The following is a 6,000-nucleotide window of genomic DNA, read 5'->3' as shown; positions in this document are numbered from 1 at the left end:
CACGCTCGCCACGATATCCTCCTCAGCATTGATAATTACTAAGGCCCCGTCAATAACAAATTTAACCTTTTAGTGCAGCGTGGATGGTACTGCACCTGCTTGATGAATCCATGGCCTTCCTAAAATAAAGCTGTAAGAAGGTATGATATCCATCACCAGAAACTCGATATCATAGGTGGCAGGTCCGATGGTCAACGGCACCTCAATATTGCCAACTACTTCTCTTGGTTTCGTCAAATGCTCGAACCACGTTCTGACAAGCTCTCATATAAGAGGTATCTATTGAAAGCCTCTTTAAAGTGACTAAAGGTATTACATTCAGGGCTGTGCCGTTGTCAATCAATACACTTGGCAGAGCATGCCCCTTGCAGTAGGTAGTGATGTGTAATGCCTTTGTTCGGCCTCTTCCTCCGGATGGAATCTCATCATCTGAAAATGAGATGAGATTATCAGCTTGAATATTATTTACCAGTCGATCCATCTTACTGACTGGTATGTCTTGTGGTACGAATGTTTGATTCAAGACTTTCAACAGTGCCTCTCGATGTTCTTCTGAGCTTAATAAAAGTGCCAACATTGAAGTACGCGTTGGCAAGCTGTGGAGCTGTTCTATAATACTGTACTCGCTATGCTTCAAAAACTTGAGGAATTCTTTAGCTTCTTCCTCCTTTATAGGTTCATTTATGGACAACACATCTTCCTTGAAGGATTCTAGTGATCTCTGCCCCACATTGTCGTCACATCCTTTGGAAGTACTCACCTGGCATCCGTACTTCCATGGCACTTGTCGATTGTCTTTGTACTGAAAAGGTTGAGGTGCCGTAATCACTACCTTTGCTTGTGGAGTTGTCGTTGTCGTCTTTCCCTTAGGGGTGATGATCAAAGGACTACCCCTACAAAGTCTTTTTTCTGATGATTTTTCGGTAGCGCAAATGTCTGATTCTGGGGGATCCTGAACTTCTTTGTAAAACTCCAGCTCTTTCTGGTCCATCATGAGCTGGACTAATGTCCTGAATTCGGAGCATTCTTGCACTTTATGCCCCTCTTCGTTGTGGTAACAACAATAGTTACCACCTCCATTCTTTGCTGCATATGACTGGGGTGTAAGAAGCCCTGCCTTTACCATTTCGCTCCATACCCAAGCCAAAGGAGCTTTAACTTCCGAAACACTGGTTTTGATTCTCCTGCTATTTTCAGTAGTGACTGCATTGATTCCGGTTTCCGGGTGATTAGGTAAGGGATTTTGGGTAACATTCGGTGTTTCAGAGTCGAAAGAGATCCAATTCTTGTTCCGCATTCATTGTACAAGCCTTTTGAATGCGAGACAACCTTCGATCAAATGCCCTTGCACACCACCATGGTATTCACAGTTCATTCTCGTCATACCATCTCGGATATGGGGGCTTTATCGGATCCATTGGGTAAGGCGACACTGCGTGAGTGTCAAAGAGTTGTTTATATAACTCTTTATATGTCATGGGAATGGGATCGAACTGCTCCCTTTCCCTTTCTTTCCTTGGTTCTCTCTGAGCTTGGTTTGAAATACCAGATGGTACAGCTGCAGTGGCTTTTGAGCTTGAGACCATAACACCCTTGTTGACGTTATAAGTATTGACATTGTTGATTTCTCGGTCTTTGTTCTTTATGGGAGGCTTTTTACTAGAGTCTCCTCCATCGATTTTTCCTTGTTTAATGGCCAACTCGATCATTTCACCAGCCATGACTAAATCTGAGAAACATCCCTATGTAATTGCCACCAGGTGCCCGAAGTAAGGTGCCTTAAGGGTTTGTACAAATAATTTTCTAGTCTCCTTTTCATCCAATGGTGGATGAACCTGCACAGGCAAATCCCTCCATCGTTGTGCATATTGTCGGAAACTCTCATTGTGTTTCTTTTCCAAGCTTTGTAGCATAACCTGGTCTGGTCTCATATCATTGATATGCTTATATTGTTCCAGGAAAAACTTGGCTAAGTCTTTCCATGTCTTGATATGAATTAGGTTGAGCTGGTTGTACCACCGGATAGCTGAACCGGACAGGCTCTCCTGAAAGCAGTGGATCAAGAGTTGGTCATTCCCCCCATATCCTGTCATCTTTCGACAGAACATAGTGATATGGGCTGATGGGCAGCTGTTCCCATCGAACTTCTCAAACTCAAGAAGTTTAAACTCTAGTAGAAGCACCAAATCTATAACCAGGCTCAGCTCCCTTGCGTCTACTCCATAATAATCATGGTCCCCTTGGACCATCTTCATTCGATCTTCTAACATCCTGATCTTTTCTTCTATCTTTCTTGCTTTGTCATCTTCATTGAAATCCAGGATATTATAATCATCAAGATGGTTATCAGGATTAGTTGTGGAAGTTTGCATCTTTATAGCAGATAATGTTTTACCTTTAATAGCATAAGAGTTTTCTTGTGGTTTGGGTAAGATCTCGGGTGAAATAACCACCTGTGGGGTTGGTGATATGGTTACCCCCTCGGAGGGACTTCCCCCTACTACACTAGCTTGCTGTAAACCTGATAACTTGGCCACGATTTGGTCGACCAAGGACTCCTGGTTTTTCTTGATGGACTCCAGAATGCTCTGACTGTTTTGAGCCATCTTATCTTCCAGTTCTTTCTGTAGTCTTGCCATGTTCTCCTCGTGTTTTTCCATTCTGGCATCCATTTGTATCTTCTTTGCTCGGGTATTGTGTGGATGATGCGTATTTAATGCTGGTGGTGGTAAACTTGGTGTTTGCTCTTTCTCTTTCTGAGATATGTTCTGTTAGTTAATATGAATGTAAAAACATGGAAAATATAAAATAAACATAAAATATAAAATGTAAAGTATGCAATGCATGATGTATGCAATTTAGAGGCACTGATCCAGAAAAGTGTTCATTATTATAAATAATCTTTATTTAGACAAAAATGTTTTATCTTGTAAGAGACATGAAAACAATCAAAGGTACATTCGGCCTAAATCTTTTAAACCCCGAACAACTTCTAATAGGTTGACAAGTCTTCTTCCTTCATCTGTCTCTGGTTGTATACCTTGTCAAACCACTCCAGCTTCCCCTGCCAGGCCGTATAGATGGCGAGCTGCCTTCTGTACTTGATGCAAGAAGTCTCGGATGGCTGCATCTCTGGCCTTCACCCTTTGTTGTGCTTGCTCCCAACGGAAACGCCACTGTAAACATTTGTCGAAGGGAACTATCTGAAGCTCGCTTGCTTTCTTCTTGAACCCATCTACAATAGTTTCTAACTCAGCTATTGTTTTTCATTCTCTCTCATGTTGTTTCTCCAGATCAGCCATCTGGATTTTCAAGCGTTGGTTTTTATGCTGGCTGTCTACTAAGCGTCTCTGGGTAGTTTTTATCTGTTCTTTCCAGGCTCTCTCATCAGGCCCCTCAAACTTTCTTTTCAAGCTGTGAGCTTCATCTTTCCAGTACTCATAAGACACCTTCAACTTGGAGTTATCATTGACCATATCTTCAAGCTCAAAACGGACTCTTTTATGTTCTCTTTCTAGTTTGTCTGCTCTATCTTTCTGAGAGTCGGCATCCAGCCTCCATTGATAACGTTCAGCTTCAAGTTCCTTAACTCTCTGCTTTAGCTCGTTATTCACAGCTTCAAACTCTGCCTTGACTATCTCAAGTTCAGAAGGGACATGCTTGAGATGTTCCTCCATGGTCCGTGTGTCTTCACAGTCTGGCACCGGGATGTTATCATTCTTTCTTAATCTTCACCACTCCATATAATCCGGAGTAAGCATATCTCTGGCACCCACAACATCCATCCGGGATACTTTCTTCCATGACTCGGCTGCTTCTTTGATCATCTTCTTATAACGTCACTGTGATATATAAACTCCGATGTAGATAATCCATATGTGTTGGACAAACTGACGTGCCCCATACTATCTAAGTGCCAACAACGGAGCATACCCAACTGCACCCCAAAGTCCAAGCAGAGTCATAGTGTCAGAATCCCCACACTTGAAAAGAATATCACTGAAAAATAACCAGGGGGCTCTCCAGGTAATATCTCGTCTTGAAGATGTGTGAAGACCTTCATCCATTTTTCCTTCGAAGCGCCTTCATGCCATTTCATAATGATGAACTCTCCAAATGGTGAATAGGTAGTGCTGAATCGGTGGTAGGCAACCCCGTTAGTTTTCCAGAAGTGGCTGTGAATCCAGACTTGAAGGAGCTGAACACACCCAATGAACCTTCCTCCACCAGTTCTTCTGTAATGGTTGAGAGTCTGAAAGGTCTCGGCTAAGATGGTCGGTGTTGGGTTAACTCGTTTCGGAAGTTGCTCAAACAGTTCCACCACGGTTGCGTCAATGCATCCCAAAACCTTCGGAAAGATGATCAAGCCATACAAACCTAGTCCAGAAAGGTCTATAGTTTCCCATTCATCAGGGTGGTCCTTCATTAGTTGCCTTATATGGATCCACTCAATTCCTTACCCGTTACCTTTGTGTCGGAGTCGATCAGTCACCCACTTTTCATCAACCCCTGCAATCTTGGCCAGTCCGTTCTTGAAAGGTTGACTCTTGATGTGTTTGATATATGCCCTCTCTAGTCTGATGCTTTCGCAGTGAAGTAATGTAGTATACTCTTCGATAGTGGGCACCATGTCCTACCGGTTAAAGGTGAAGAACTGTATCTCGGGTTCTAGAATTAAACCAATACTCTGATTAAGGGCTCATCGGTCTTAACATGAAGCAAAAGTGCAATGTCACCATACCGCTGACTGAACTTCTATTTTCGATCATTCTTCCAACTGTCCCAAATGTCTCGAAGTTCTTGCACATTGTTCTGTTTTAGGCTTATAGAGGCGTAGTTAACCAGTTCTGACACATAGTTTCCTTGAAGACTGTCTCCCTTTTCCTTCTGAATCTTCTCGGACCATAGTCGTACCTCGGGGTTCTTAATCTCTTGTATTACAACACTTTTGTCCATTAATTCAGATTATTTTATGTGTAATAAACGTTTTTTTAAGGATCAATAGCCTCTTGTTATGATGCAAATGCTAGAAAAAACAAACACAAAAGCAAAAAGGTTAGTAAAATAAAAATAAGTAAATAAATAAATGACGAAAAAAAAGAAGAAAAAAAAAAAGACATGGTCAAGGTAAAAAACATCCTAGGTTTTGGAATGTGGTTTTGGGGTAAGCTCTATTTCTCCATGGTCTCCCGGTTTAGGTTTTAAAAACGGTACCCGAGTTCTCCTTGCTGGTGCCCCCTCGGGCTTGCCAGACCCTTAGTCCTAAACCCATCACAGGCTTGTGTGGACTAAGTTAAACTCGAGAGGACACATTCCCTTATGTCCGCACGGTGAATAAATTCCCACGAAGACATAAGGTATATGAATCCCGAAGGCTACTTGCTAGGCCCGCACGGTGAATAAATTCACACGAAGGCATTGCTTTCACCCCACTTAAAATAGGGTTCGGAGCTCAGGTTTAGAGCCTTAGATGAAAAATCTTTAAGAGGTGAAATCATTAGAAAACGGTTAGTACGACTATTTACTCGAAAAATATAATCAAAAGTAAGCAATAAGGATCGAAATGTTACCTAAAAATTTAAACTTACCCTTTTCGTTAAAAAGACAACCGGAAATTACCTTAGCCTGACTCGCTTACCTGTCCCCAGCGGAGTCGCCAAGCTGTCGTAACCGTCTTTCGGTTGTACCCCGGAATTGGGCTTCGACTTAGGAAAATGTGGATTGGAGTCGCCACCGACCACTTTAAAATGAATTTAGGTGGGTCGGACACCATTTTACCTGATCTGCATCTTACCAAAGATGTGTCGGGTTCGGGAGTCGGTTACGGTCAAGGAAGGATTAGCACCCTTGAACCGCCCTTTCGGTACTATGTAATTTCCAGTTGTCTTTAGTTAAGAAAATGTAAATTTAAATTAAGAGGTAAAAATATCGATCCAAATTGCTTACATCTGATTGATTAACAACATACCTTTTAAAAGTAAAAAAAAATGTGTTTAAAAG

This window comes from Hibiscus syriacus, unplaced genomic scaffold (genome assembly GCF_006381635.1).
Source record: "Hibiscus syriacus cultivar Baekdansim isolate YM2019G1 unplaced genomic scaffold, ASM638163v2 tig00110944_pilon, whole genome shotgun sequence".
Taxonomy (NCBI): Eukaryota; Viridiplantae; Streptophyta; class Magnoliopsida; order Malvales; family Malvaceae; genus Hibiscus; species Hibiscus syriacus.
Note: the sequence above shows the minus strand (reverse complement) of the source record.